This window comes from Schistocerca cancellata, chromosome 7 (genome assembly GCF_023864275.1).
Source record: "Schistocerca cancellata isolate TAMUIC-IGC-003103 chromosome 7, iqSchCanc2.1, whole genome shotgun sequence".
In the NCBI taxonomy this organism is placed as follows: Eukaryota; Metazoa; Arthropoda; class Insecta; order Orthoptera; family Acrididae; genus Schistocerca; species Schistocerca cancellata.
The window spans coordinates 276035548-276051644 of record NC_064632.1 but is presented as its reverse complement, the minus strand read 5'-3'; positions in this window follow the sequence as shown (position 1 = coordinate 276051644).

Here is a 16097-nt window from a genome sequence, read left to right as displayed (position 1 = left end):
CGCCATTGGTGTTACGTGACCAACGGCGTCACCCCATCCGGTGAGCCACGCAGTAGTCGCAACTAATTTAAAGCGCAATTATAATGCCCTTACCGCACACACCCATCACCAAAGTCCGTGACAAACATCAGCAGTTATTCTCATTTCTCCTTTACTCTGGCCATACGAAACGTTAATCCACCGGAAAGTGATAAATCAGTTTCATAAGATAATTTGAATCACTATGGTACACAGTGCCGAAAGTTCCTGCCATGTTGGAAATGATTTTCTCAAACATTTTTGCTTACCGGACAATGTTCCGAGCGCTCGTTGTTGATTGGCTCCCGTTTTCTAGCTGTAGATCCACAATGACGCATTTCTGAATTGTGGTTACCTGGAAGTTATTGTTCCATTGGTCGTCCCCTGGTTTATTAATCAAATGTTTTTCTCTACGCTGTATGAGCCGCTGCTAGACAACGAATGTACTCACTGCAGCCACGGGAAAGAGCCTAGACTGCTGGCGTGAGTCACGTAGCGTCTTTGGCCAGCGATAATAGCTGTGAGCCGGCTCGTCGTCGAGGCGGAGCTGCACTCTCTGGCTGGAGCGCAACGGCAGCTCAAATCCAGCGAGCAGCACCTTCGCTGGCTGTTGTGGGGACTGCATCCAAGGAGGCAGACGCGTGTGCGGCTCGTGTACTCACTGTGGACAGAGAGCCGTATTGCAGGACGAGTCACGGAGTCGAAGTCGCAGTGGTGCTGGCGGCGAACCTGTTGTAGCCAGCTGCCGTGGGTTCCAGTGCAGAAAGAGCTACAATACACTGCACTGATCAGAAGCCAGTCTTTCAGGGCGTTGTTTCGACACCAGTTAGAGGGAGGTGCCTTTGAGGACAATCTTACAATATCAAGACGCTCTGCAAAACATCACTGCCGTTTGTTCGTTACACACAATGCAATTGCGTTTCCTCTCACGGCGTTGTTGCTTCGATGGTTCTGAACGACGTGGTGGTGTCACTCGTTTCAGTTTGATTATGGTCACTGGTTGTGGTTTAAGTTCTATATTTACCCCCTGGAACAAGATTACATAGAATTGATTCTTTTGTAACGTTTCGGTGTATTTCCAATCTGGAACTGAGGATTCGTCATCACTCTCGTAATTTACAATTGTTTCTTAAAAATTTATTTGTCAAGTTTTAAAATGATAGTTTGTGTAGCTGTTAACTCTTTTTTTAAAAAATTCAGATGGCTCAAAGCAAATTCCTTATGATATATTATTCTACTTCTGTCTAGCAGTTATTCTTATTACTGCAAAATAAATAAACGCTGCTTTTATTTGAAAGGTAAATGGAAATCAGCGTTTGGCGTCATTGGCCGCGAGGCCCCTTACAGTGCAGGTCCGGCCGCCTTGGTGCAGGTCTTATTACATTCGACGCCACATTGGGCGACCTGCGTGCCGGGTGGTGATGAAGACAACACGACACCCAGTCCCTGAGCGGAGAAAAACCCCCGACCCAGCCGGGAATCGACCCCGGGCCCGTAGGACGGTAATCCGTCACGCTGACCACTCAGTTATCAGGGCAAGCTTTGAAGGGTGTAAAGAAGTTTCAGAACTCTACTCCGCAAACCACTGCTCCCTACCGTTCAATATATTAAGTTTTTTTTGCCGGCCGGTGTGGCCGTGCGGTTCTAGGCGCTTCAGTCTGGAACCGCGTGACCGCTACGGTCGCAGGTTCGAATCCTGCCTCGGGCATGGATGTGTGTGATGTCCTTAGGTTAGTTAGGTTTAAGTAGTTCTAAGTTCTAGGGGACTGATGACCACAGATGTTAAGTCCCATAGTGCTCCGAGCCATTTTTATTAAGTTTTTGAAAACAGCCACAAGTCGCAATTAGTATTTTTTAATTTGCTCGTCTCGCTCTTCAAATCAACAAGTGCATCATCAGAATACACAGTTCATATTTGGCTGACAGCAATGAAGATTAAACTTGCTGTACTATTGTACATTAAACGTAAGTTGAAATATTATAGTTCAGTCAGTTTAATCTGTAGTACTGTCAGCCATCTTTAAAAGCACCCTTTAATGCTGTCAGCCAACTATAAACTGTATATTCTGTTGATACTCTTGTTCATCTGAAGGACGAAGCCGGAAAAAAATACAAAGTGCGATATGTAGCTGTTTTCAAAACCTTAGTTTTAACAGTGGATTTCCCTGTAGACAATGACTGCTGTTGCTAAATCAATAAATTAGATTGTATTTTATCAATTATGATCGCTTTACCCTCAAGGTCCTTATCTTCTATTACGCGAAAATCGTAGTATGGAGTGTAATCTAAATGAGCTAGGAGGCTAGCACACGTCTATTATTGTTCTGTGATTATCATTTACTTCACTCTTCACATGTGCCACAAATGGTAACTTTCAGTGTTCCTTTGCCCTTTTTATAGTAGCTATGACTACATTACCTAGCTCATATTAATATTATAATTAGCAGTCACTATAAACATTATATGATTAGACAAAGCTACGTTAGTTCACTACTGCAAACTACGTAGTGTTACTTCCTCAAAGTAAATGCTAGCAGATTATCTTCATATGTGCATTGTAATAAAATATTGGGGCCTCAGAACTTATAAACTATTACACTTCTACTTCCGATTTCTGTTTTTTTTCTGGTCGTTGGTTTCATCCAGTTGGAGCGTAGGAGGAAGGAGTAGCAGTTACAACCTACTTCCTCAATTATTTTCAACATATATTCCAATCTCTGTCTTTCTTTACAGTTTTTACCCTCTACGGCACCCTCTAGTATCATGAAAGCTAATCCCTGATGCCTTAACAGATATCCTATAATCCTGCACCTTCTTACTTCTCAGTGTTTTCCATATATTCCTTTCCTCACCGGTTCTGTGGAGAACCTCGTTTCTTACCATATCAGTCCACCTAATTTTCAACGTTTTTCTGTAGCACCACGTCTCAAATGCTTAGATTTTCTTCTTTTCCGATCTTCGCACAGTCCATGTTTCAGTAGCAAACAATGCTGTGTTCCAAACGTACATTCTCAGAAATTTCTTCTTCTCTAATTGATACTAGTAGACGTATCTTGGCCAGGAACGCCCTTTTTCCCAAGAGTTTTTTTTTAGTCTCAAATATTCTGACTGGTTTGATACTGCCCACCATAAATTCGTCTTCTGTGCCAACCTCTTCACCTCGGAGTAGCATTTGCAACCTACGTCCTCAGTTAATTGCTGGATGTATTTCAATCTCTGTCTTCCTCTACAATTTTTACCCAGTACAACTCCGTCTAGTACCATGGGAGTTATTCCGTGATATCTTAACTGATGTGCTACAGCGCTGCCCCTTCTTCTTGTCAGTGTTTTTCTATTCCTTTCCTTGCCGATTATATGGAGAACCTCCACATTCCTTACCTTATCAATGCTAGTCTGCTTTTTACGTCGTCCTTGTTCCGTCCATCATGGGTTGTTCTGCTACGTAGACAGCAGATACCCCTAACTTCATCTACTTCGTGATCATAAATTCTGCTTCTCGCTATTTTCATTCGTAATACTTCTCATTACTTTCGTCTTTCATCATTTTACTCTCAGTCCATATTTTGTACTCATTGGACTGTTCATTCCATTCAGCAGATCCTGTAATCCTTCTTCACTTTCACTAGAATCGTTAGTTTTTGATAAAACCTGTATGAAAACTATGTAAGGAATGCTTTTATTTAGTACATACTTCACTGGAAACCTAAAGCGCTTGCACTGTTGACAAAATTCCAAATGAATGATCTGATACACTTTTTGAAACAGTTTCAGAGTAAAAATAAAATTTCGTCTCACACTTTTGCCAGTCAAAAACACTAAACACTACAGTTTTCTTACAGTAAGAAGTACGGAAGGTGTAGATTTTACAATACCCAGCTGTAGAGCCGGTTCTGTGTGTGATATTGTAAGTCCTACTTAGCATTTTTCTTAGCGCACCCACACACTCCATCCTGACAAATCTCAAATGAGGCTGGTCGCTGAAGTGGAATAAAAATTCGGGCTGTTAGTTTCCGAAGTCTGACGCCGGCGCCTTGAGCGGGCCGATTTGAATCCCAGGTGGAGCACGCATTAAGGCGCGCCGCTGGCGGGTTTGGTTTGTGGTAATGCGGCCTCCCTCCCCCCCACTTGTGAGTCCCGGAGCCTAATGCGGCCGCTGCCACCTCCACCACCACCAGACGCCCGCGGGTTTCAATTTGGCAGCGAGGCCCTCCTGCCGAACGGCAACTGGCATCTGCATAAGCAAACGCGGGCCGCTTCATCGTTTCCGGCGAATTCCTAATGAGCTCCTCTCGCCGTCGTAAATAGGGTCTACCCTCTACTGGCGCCGCTAAGAAACGGCGGGGACTTTTCCTTCGGAGCATCGGAGCAGTAAATTCGGGACTCTGCTCATTGGCGACTGTTGAGTGCTAGGAACTGTAAAGGATTACACTACAAAAGCATTGGCTGAAAGCTACCAAATTGTTACTCTAGTATTTTCTTGCCTGTAGAACACACTGTTTAAAATCATAAGTATTCTGGGCATAGGAAGAGAGCCACTCCACAGGTAACACTGGTGTGAATACAATACGTCTTTACGGCGTGTCTTACGCCAGTGAAATTTTACAGGTGGAGGCCGTGACGCAACGTGCTCAGAGGAAGGGCTCATGCAGCTTATTGCCATCTTTCAGATACTGTGAGAGATCGCGTGATTGTCGTGAGGGACATGGAGTCTCGTATCGACAAACGGCACATAGCAATATCTATGGTGTTGAGATGGACTCAAGAAAACAGTGTGAGAAGATAAGTGGGCACGACGCGTTCCAGAACGACGGCATCACAAGAAGATAGTAGGATTGTACAACCAGACGATAAGAGCTTGAAATTTGGGCAGAGGTTATAGGCAAAGTGTGGCCACGAACCGACAGGGATACATTACTAAAAACGTGGTTGAGTTCTCGAGTTGCCGTGTGTAGTTGACAGCTGAAACCATACCACAGGCAACAGAGACGCTTAGTGTAGACCGAAAGTGAACTGGCATACTGAAAGGCATTCTGTAATGTTCAGCGATGACTTCCGTTTGTTCACGGTGGACAGATGACGCCATCGTATCGCTAGACGGCCTGGTCAGAGGTCACTGGTATAAGCGATTATATAAGCAGATACCTTTCCTCCAAATGACGGTGTAGAGGGCTATTTGCAATGACAACAGAACTGATTTGGTAGTTCTCGAAGGGAGGCTGAGTGCTCGCCAGTACGTGGCAACACTGATAAACCCTCTGATCTCTCCCTTCATGACCAAAGTACAAAATGACATATTCCAGCACGATAATGGCAGACCCCACTCAGTTCACACCGCAGATACCCGAACCCGCGATGTTTCACCCATAGAGCATGTTTGGAATGCGATGGGAAGACGTGTGAGGTACTGGAGTGGAGAGGTGGGATGTTCACCTGATTTCATATAAATCTGTGTCTTGAGGTCCTATTTTTACTATCACCCAGCGGGCTGTACTTAACGCTACAAGAAGTTAACTGAAATGATAGTCACATTGGGTATCAGTATCAGATTATTATCTTATTACACACGAATAATTCGATATGCGAGGGTTGCCCAGAAAATAATGCATCGCATTGTGACAGGACTCAGGCAAAGAGTTGGGTTGTCAGCTATCCTGTTCAACTTTGCCCTCGAGAAGATCGTACGCGAAACCTCCCAAGAGAACGAAGGGACTGAAATCGAAGGAAAGAGACTGGCATACTTAGCCTATGCAGACAACATCTGTTTACTCTCTAGGTCGGAAGAGGAGTTGGAGCAAATGACCAAAGCACTAAAGGAGGCTGCCAGAAAATTTGGGCTAAACATAAACGAAGCCAAGACAGAGTACCTCATTATGACACGTGGTCATTGTCAGACTGCTGATTATCTACAATCACTGCAGGTTGGGGACCAGTCCTACAAGAGAGTGCAACAATTCAAATACCTAGGGGCACTTTTCACTGAGAACTCGTCATGTGAAGCAGAGATCAATGCCAGAATACAAGCAGGAAACCGATCTTACCACAGCCTAGCACAACTGTTTCGCTCCAGATATCTCTTCAGACAGTTCAAGATTCGACTGTACAAAACCCTGATCCAGCCTGTTGTTCTATATGGCTGTGAGACATGGAGTATCCGAAAACAGGACTTCCATAAGCTTCTTGTTTTTGAGAGAAAAGTACTTCGGAAGATCTTCGGTCCGGTTCTGGATGCAGATACAGGGGAATGGAAGATCAGATACAACCAAGAGCTTGAGGAACTATACCAGCAGCCCAACATAGCAGGAACTGTTAAAGCCAAACGAATGCAGTGGGCCAACCATGTGGCCCGGATGGAGGATCACAGATGGCCTCGGAAGCTCCTGGATTTCACACCTTCAGGAAAGAGACCGCCAGGGAGACCCAAGAAGCGTTGGAGGGATGGCCTCCATGAAGATTTAAACCAAGCGTCAATAGATGTGAACGGATGGCGGATAGCAGCAATGGAAAGAATACAGTGGAGGAGGAAACTTGTAGATGCGTGCGGTCCACTGGGCCTGATCACGTAGTATAAGTAGTTGTAGTAGTAGTAGTAATTGTTTATTGAACATAATGAGAATTACACACACGAAAGAATGGTGTTTTATCTACACAGCCTATTTTTCCACGTAATCTCTATCCCGTTCTCTGGCCTTCCTCCTGCTCGAAACAAGGGCGGGATGTGCCCTGTCGGTACCTTTCCTTGTCCTGGTGGTGGAGCCAGTGCTTCACTGTGTGAAACAGCTCCTCGTTGTCCTCAAAATGTCTTCCACGAATGGCCTCCTTTAATAGCCCAAACAAGTGGAAGTCCGAAGGGGCTAAATTATGGCTATAGGGTGGATGGAGTAACGCTGTCCAACCCTGTTTTGCAGACACTTTTGAATATCGAAGAGTGCAGGTAATTGCACTTCCTTTGCCGATTGACAGATGCAGCGCCAACTGCTGAGTAGTAACGCGTCGGTCCTCGTGAATGACATCATCAGCTCGCTGCAACATGTTAGGTGTGACAGACCGCTACAAATCGTGGGGCTCTTCCGAACCGCCTTCTGATACCTCACCCTCCGTGACCGGCAACTTACTACTTCTGTCGTCAGCAGATGCTTCCTAGACTTTGTACAAGCGTTTGTGAATTTTCCCCACAGTTTCTTTCTCTGCATGAGAAATTTAATGACGGCACGTTGCTCGTCACGTACATCACCTACGGACGCCATTTTGAAACTGTTCTGCAGCTACGCTATCTATCGAAAGTGACGGGAACTTGACACGCTCATTCAGGAGACTTCAAATAATACAGACGTAACGTTTCGAATTCGTAGCACTGTTTTCGGCTGAGGAAAAAAATGCGGTTTACTACTTTCTCGGCAACCGTGATACAATAGGATGGTTCTGTAATATAATCGACAAAAAAAGGTAGCTGAGAATGAGCTGCTGACAAAGTCAAGGGGGGACCTACTATGTAACTACATTTTCCTACTTTCTATTTTGAGCAGGACGAAATTTGAAACACACCAAAAACTCGACTACGCTGTGGAACAGCTGTCGAGTAAGATTACTCATGAGCAGTTTTACACATGCAAGTGCGATCGCGCACGTAGCTGAATGCGTCAGCCTGAATAAACAAGTCCCTACATTTCAGACACTGTGAATACTTTGCCATACTGTGAAGTCGGGCCGTGGGCAGACAGCTGCCAGCACTGGGTTGTCACGCAGACTGTTGGATAGACCGCCAGAGACAGAGCACCTCGCGCTCCTGCTGCTAACAAGGCGAGTACACCGTTCGTTTGCTATAAATTCTTATGAGCTTCCAACAGGAGCGACTTATTTACAGATACCTGTGTAGTTAAAAGATTATTTTTCTTATGTGTTCGAGTGCTTACTAGGCACAAGCTTTTATTTTAATTACAGCGTAGCGTACAGTACCGCCATTGTTATTGTTTGTTTTGGTTAGTGTTGCTCTGAATCGGTTGGATCGTTAAGGAGAGAGCACTTCGAATTCTTGCTGCTAATAAGCTGAGTACACCGTTCGTTTGTTACACATTGTTCGTTTGTTACATATTGTTCGTTTGTTGCATATTGTTCGTTTGTTACTGCAGTAATGGATAGGAACTGTGATTGCTATGAACAGATGCGTGCTGAGTTGGGGACCCTTCGCTCACAGCTCCAGCCTGCATTGGCTTCAGTCACACATCTTGAGGCTGCTGCCAAGGGGCGTCACCGTGGGGGCTTCAGACGCGGGCATGCGAGGGATGTCGAGCACGTCCCACGTGCCCCCAATCGGTACACTGCTGTGGCCACCCCTGGTACTGCCTGCACTGAGGTTGACCATTCACCCATGGTCGAGTGGGAGATCATTCCAAAGTCTGGAGGCAGCGAAAAACTTTGCATGGGGCCGATCGTAGGGCCTCCCCAGTTCGTTTGAAGAACAGGTTTTGGGCGTTATCTGTAGCTGACGATGTCTGTGAGCCGGATGCAGCAGTCGTCCACGCTGTTCCAGAGGAAGCTTCCCGTCCTGCAAGGTCTGAGCATTCACAGAGGGTGGATTTGCTGGTAGTTGGGAGCTCCAAAGCTAGGCATGTAGTGGGGCCGCTTAGGAACATGGCTGTCAAGGAGGGGAAGGAAGGCACTGTGCACTGCGTGTGCATGCTGGGGGCAGTCATTCCAGATGTGGAAAGGCTGCTTCCGGATGCGATGAAGAGTACAGGGTGCAGCCAACTGCCGGTGGTGGCTCATGTCACCACCAATGACGTGTATCGCTTTGGATCAGAGGAGGTTCTTTCTGGTTTCGGGCGGCTAGCGGAAATGGCAAAGACTGCCAGTCTTGCTTGCCAGATTAAGGTGGAGCTCACCATCTGCAGCATTGTCGACAGAACCGACTGTGATCCTCTGATGCAGAGCAGAGTGGAGGATCTAATTCAGAGGCTCAGGCGGTTCTGTGACCGTGTAGGCTGCAGATTCCTTGACTTGCGCCATCGGGAGGTAGGTTTCCGGGTTCCACTTAATAGGTCAGCAATCCACTATGCACAAGAAGCGGCTACACGGGTAGCGGGGGCTGGTGGAAGGTATTGGGCAGTTTTTTTAGGTTAGAGAGTCTCAGGGAACCACAGAAAGGGCGTCCGTCTAAAAGGGGCCAGATAAAACACAGTAAGGTAGTTGTAGAAACGATCAGTATTGTAGTTGTAAATTGTCGTAGCTGTGTTGGGAAAGAACCGGAGCTCCATGCTCTAATAGAAAGCACTGAAGCTCAAATAGTTGTAGCTACAGTAAGCTGGCTAAAGCCGGATATAAGTTCGGCCGGAATTTTTTCAAACAATCTAACAGTCTTCAGAAAGGATAGATTAATTCCAGTTGGTGGTGGAGTATTTATTGCAGTCAGAAGTGGTTTGCCTTGTAGTGAAACTGAAGCAGATAGTTCCTGCGAAATAGTATGGGTGGAGGTTACTTGAAAATCGGACTATACTATCAATTGGCTCGTTTTACTGACCCCACGACTCAGAAGACATAGTTGCTGAAAAGTTCAAAGAAAACTTGAGTCTCATATCAAATAAGTACCCCGCTCATTCAATTATAGTCGGTGGCGACTTCAATCTGCCCTCGATATGCTGGAAAAATTATACGTTTGAAGCCGGCGCCAGGCTTAAAACGTCATCCGAAATTGTACTGAATGCTTTCTCAGAAAAGCATTTTGAACAATTAGTTCATGAGCCCAGTCGAAGCGTAAATGGTTGCGAAAGCATACTTGACCTCTTAGCAACAAATAATACTGGACAAATAGTGAGCATCGTGACGAATATAGGGATTAGCGACCACAAGGGAACTACTGTTAGGCTGAATGCCGTAACACTACAACCATCAAAAAGAAATGAATAATATGTTTATTGAAAAAAAGCGGATAAAAATGCTCTTAACGCAGTTTGAAGAGACAGTCTGCACTCCTTCCGATCTGGTCATGTAAGTGTATGAAAGTTGTAGTATGATTCAAAGAGATAGTACGGACAGCAATTGAGAGATATATACCACATAAATTAATAAGTGAGGGTACTGAACCCGCATGGTACACGAAACGGGTCAGATCGCTGTTGCAGAAGCAGTGAAAAAAGCATGCAAAATTTAAAAGAACGCAAAATTCCCAAGACTGGCAAAGTTTTACAGAAGTTGAAAATACAGCGCGTACATCAATGTGAGATGCTTTTAATAATTTCCATAACGAAACTATGTCTCGAAATCTGGCAGAAAATCCAAAGAGATTTTGGTCACACATAAATCATACCAGTGGCAAGACGTATTCAGTACCTTCACTGCGCGATAACAACGGCAAAGTCACAGATGACAGTGCTGCTAAAACAAAGTTATTAAACACGGTTTTCCGAAACACCTTCCCCAAAGAAGACGAAGCACATATTCCTGAATTCCAATCAAGAACAACTGCGAAGATGAGAAACATAGAAGCATCTTGAAGTTTTCCCGGCGTATTGATTGGTCCATCATATTTCGGGCTTGCAGCTGGACCACGTTGTCATCTTGGCACGATATTTTGGCTAACAAACATGCAGCCATCTTCCGGTGAGTACGAGACTGAAGATCACGGGTGCGCGTCGTTCTATATATACCGAAAATTGGAGCGGCGGCGCCTGCGCAGTGGAGAAGGCTAATACCGCGCCCCCTATCTAATTTGGCGCGCTCTGCAGTAGAAGCGGGCGGCGCATGCGTAGTGGTGTACCTACATTTGTGCTATCTGTCGTAAAGCGCCTTCGCGCAGCTGAGGCGCGGTAGTCGAAAGTATAAAATCAATTTTCGTCAGCCGTCGCACTAGATACAGGCCAATGTCTCTGTGAAGCGATTAAAGAAATTACAGGATCCCATGCTTTATCCATCTGAAAGCCGCCGTCTCGAGTAATAAGATCTGAATCTTACTACGTGACTGTTGTGTACATAGTTCCGCGTAGTCAGCGCGTACACAACGTTCCCACTAAAGCGCGCACCGCTAAGCACAACAGCGCAGGCGCAGCGCTCGTCCGTCTCCGCACTACGAGATGGCGCTGTCTTAGAGACGGACCAAATTCTGCTTCCGCCGATCCGCTTATTAAGATGTAACGCAGCCAATGAGATTGCTGCTAACGTAGAACCTTTTCTCCTCGTGGATCACACTCGCGTAGTGATACCTGAACGCGCGAGGTATTATAACGAGTGTACAGACCTCCGATTAGTCAGTCTGCATTAGCCTGCATTAGTCTGCATCAGTCTGCATTAGTCTGAATTAGTCTGTAGTCAAGTTTCAGTCTGCGCCTAATAAGATTATCATATTCCTGTACATAGCCATGAAGATAAATGAATAGATACTTTGTCAAGTATCAGAGACATGTGAGAATAAGATTATCGTACCAAGACCAAAGGAAATTCAGATTGTCAATTGTAAATAGCACCCAGAAACAAGTTAAGTAAGGTTTATGATTGTTATTTTTTTAATAAATGTGTGAGAAAATTAATCAAGTTCTGTTTAAAGTTGGTCACCGTCAATCTGCTACTCTAATCATGCAAGTGGCATTTCTATCGTCTGACCTAACGGCAGAAGATAAACACGCCACGATATGACCACGAGACATCTTGCTGACACTCGCCTACTTCGTTAGAGCGATAAGTCAAACAATATGATGGTGTGTGTACCGAAGGTCTTACAGTACGCACACCACAGTGACGTTGTCGATTTATTGGCACATCAAAAGGAAACTTGCTGTATGAGGCAACTAAAATTAACCAACGACTGTTCGAAAAGGGTCCCGCAAAGTCTATGTGTATACGTTGCCATGGTGATTGCGACTTAGGCCAAGCAGAGAATTTTTGTAGCGGAGCGGACTGCTTTTCCGCACATGCGTGACACTGTGACGTCATCCATTCTGTTTGGGCGTCCACATCCTGCCAAGTTCAGTGTCGGTGCGCTAACTGTTTCGTACGAACAATTACCCAGTGTCTGTGGTGAAGTAACTGCAACACTTCTTTTTGCAAAGCCTTAGGGGTCAACACAGGTGACTGGCCACCGTCATTCTGATCAAGAATGACATCTTTCTGCACAGCGAGGCTACGCAAACGTGCAAAGTATCGGCGCACTACAGAGTTTGTTATGCTATTCACTGAGTGAGGCCAAGGTGTAAGAATATACTGGAGCAAAATGTTCAAATCTGAATCAGCGTCCGTGGCCTGTGCAATTTTCTTACAGTTCAGTGGAAAAGACTGAAGCAATACAGAATCCTGAGCATCGATGTGACAGCAAGATGCAGCAGAGACGTCAAAGTCTATATCAGGGCCAATCGGAAGACGTGAAAGTGCGTCCGCATTACTATGTTGAGCCGTGGGACGATACACTATCTCGTACTGGTATTGAGACAATAACAAAGCCCATCTTTGCAATTTTTGGGAACCGGTTGCGTCGGATGAAACAAGGACTGCTAAGGCTTGTGATCCGTTACTAAGTAGAATTTTCTGCCATAAAATAATGGTGAAATTTGGTGACACTATATACAATAGGCAAAGCCTCTTTTTCAATGTGTGAATGTTAACACTGAGCTTTGGAAAACATTTTTATGAGAAAGCAGTAGGTCTGTCTTTATCACCAATTCTGTGCGAAAGCACTGCATCGATTCCGCAAGAGGAATACTACTCGTTTGTCATGATCAAACTGAACTAAGCATCGATCACTGAGCGATGCACTTGGCACTCATCCGTCCAAAAATGGCACTGAGCACTATGCAACTTAACTTCTGAGGTCATCAGTCGCCTAGAACTTAGAACTAATTAAACCTAACTAACCTAAGGACATCACACACATCCATGCCCGAGGCAGTATTCGAACCTGCGAGCGTAGCGGTCGCTCGGCTCCAGACTGTAGCGCCTAGAACCGCACGGCCACTATGACCGGCCATCCGTCCAAAAAAGGGTACATTCCTGCGACGCAAGCGATGCAGTGGAGCCGCAATTTGTGCAGCATTCGGTATGAACCGAATATAATAGTTCATTTTCCCTAAAATTGACTGCAATTCTGTGATATTGCGAGGAACTGGCTAATCTCGTATGGCTAACAAATGCGACTGAAGAGGATGTACACCTTGATTGTTTATGACATGACCAAGATACTGCAGCTCAGGTTTAAAAAAATCACACTTGTCCAGTCCACACTTTAGTCCTGCTCCAGTTAACACACTAAACAAAGCAGATAAAATGTCAAAATGTTTTTCAGCTGTACGACTTGCTACTACAATATCGTTCAAATGGCTCTGAGCACTATGGGACTTAACATCTATGGTCATCAGTCCCCTAGAACTCAGAACTACTTAAACCTAAATAACCTAAGGACATCACACAACACCCAGTCATCACGAGGTAGAGAAAATCCCTGACCCCGCCGGGAATCGAACCCGGGAACCCGGGCGTGGGAAGCGAGAACGCTACCGCACGACCACGAGCTGCGGACGATATCGTTCAAATAGTTTGAACGGTTTGGCACTTGTGCATTGAGCTGTTCCGAATACCGTTGGAAAATGAAGGGTGTGGAAGCACTGCCAAAATGCTAACGCAAATATTTAAACAAGCCCAAATGAATATTTATTACTCACACTTTTTGAGATTCTTCATCGGGCGGTATTTGAAGACACGGCTCGCGCAAATCAATTTTTGAAAAGTAGCACATAGCGCCTAATTTGTCCATGAGATCCTCGGGCAATGGATAAGTATCAATGATAGTTTGTGGGTTGACTGTAGACTTAAAGTCAACACAGAGGCGAATGCGACGTGAGGGTTTGGGGAGCAAAACCAGTGGACTTGCCTATTGACTATGGGCGCAATAACTCCGTTATCTTGCAGTTCTTTAAGTTCAGCAGCAACTTTTGTCCCGGGATGCAATGGGAACAGTTCGGGTCCGGCAAAATTTCGGCTGAGCATTGTCTTTTAGCGTAATATGTGCAACAAAATCGTTAGTTTTGCCTAAACTTTCAGAAAAGGTTTCCGGTAATTCTTTTAGCAAGATAGTTACATTGTGTTTTGAATTGAATGTAGACACTGAAAAGCATTGTCCTGAATGTTAAAGCGAAACAAATCGAAAGAGTCAAGACCAAATATTTTCTCACACTTGCGTGAGTGTAGCACTGTAAAAGTCACTGTTCGCGTATGCGAGCGATGCATGGCAGGCAAAGTACATGTTTCGAGAACGGGAAAAATTTGGAAATTTGTGGTAAGTTCTAAGGGACCAAACCGCGGAGGTCGTCCGTCCCTAGGCTTACACACTACTTAATCTAACTTAAACCAACTTACGCTAAGGACAACACACACACCCATGCCCCAGGGAGTATTTGAACCTCCGACGGTGAGACCCGCTCGAACCTTGGCAAGGCGCCAAAGACTGCGCGCCTAACTCGCGCGGCGAGAACGGGAATGTCTTGTCTATTATAAGCCGTCATTTGCGTGCTAGTTTTAGGCAGGCGTCGGAAGCCTAATTTTTCATATGTGCGACGACTGAGCAATGTGAGCCGGCCGCGGTGGTCTAGCGGTTCTAGGCACGCAGTCCGAAACCGCGCGACTGCTACGGTCGCAGGTTCGAATCCTGCCTCGGGCATGGATGTGTGTGATGTCCTTAGGTTAGTTAGGTTTAAGTAGTTCTAAGTTCTAGGGGACTGATGACCACAGTAGTTAAGTCCCATAGTGCTCAGAGCCATTTGAAACATTTTTTTTTTTTAGCAATGTGACAGAGGCACCCATGTCTAACTGAAATTTCACACGTTTCCACAAATAAGTAGTTGAACAAAAAGTTTGTTTGACTGTCGTATCAAAACTGCACGCTTGCTAGTTGCAGACTTGGAATATACAGCGTTAATGACGTGGACCTTGTGACGAGAGTTTTGTGAGTGGGCCGAATTCTTAAGTTTGTACCACTGCAAACATACGGATTGCACATGTCCTTTCCTACCACAAGCGTAACACTGAGCTTGTTGGGAGGGGCAGTCTTGGCGTTTGCGCTGTGTATAACAGCGAGGGCAAGGCTTAATTCTGTTCGCTTGTGTAGCCGCCTGTTTAGCGAACTGCTTACGAGGCATGGAAGGTTGTTTACCGGCTTGGCTAGCGCACGCCGCCGGTGCGGAATGGGACTCAACCCGACAAATAGCTAGCTGCACAAATGTATGAGCCGATAAGGCACTTGGACCTTACTGATTTAGTATTTGCACTACCTGCTGAAATGATGGCTCGGACTGTTTCAAAATTTGTTCTCTGACCTTGACATCAGGCACATTGTACACGATCGCATCACGCAACATAATATCTGAATACAAACCACTGCAAGCACATTTGAATTTGCATTTCCTTGTCATACCCTGCAAATCTGTTTCTTATGACCGTTTTTTGCAATTAAAGAATTGACACCTAGCTGCTACCACATTCACTTGTTGGTCATAATAGTATGTTGGTGATGATACTACTTGGTCGTACGACAGTGCACTCTGGGAAATGTTACGGAAAAGTTTTTGAAAGAGGCGGAACACTGCACTTCCTACCGTTGATAACAGATAAGCAAGTTTCACAGTACCAGGCACATTGTGGGCTATGACGTGGACGTCAAACTGAGACATTCCTTGCCTTGTTCACTAAACTATCGAAAACGTGGTACAGCAGCTGAAGTAGACGGTGCTTGTTCCGGCGATCGCACAGCGTTTGCCAGTAACTGCAGCACCGTGTTGTGCAGCGTAGGTATTTGGTGTGCATGAAACTGAAACAACTGCATTAGCTGTGTGACATCTAACACTTGCGGCTTTGGCGCCGGAGTATGGGGTGAGACAGGTGGGGGTGGCCATTTTGGAAGACACAAATGTAACAAATAGATAAAGCAATCAAAATAGGCAAATAAACGTATAAAGGAAGTTTCTGCAACGCCCACCTCAAAACACTGATTAATAAAAACGACAAGAAACTGTTAAAGCAATATGCGCCCCTGCAAAGTAAAAACAAGAAAGAATTAAGGCGCCTGCACATAAAAAAGCGGAAATCCGTGGCCAGCAGGCACGGGTTTT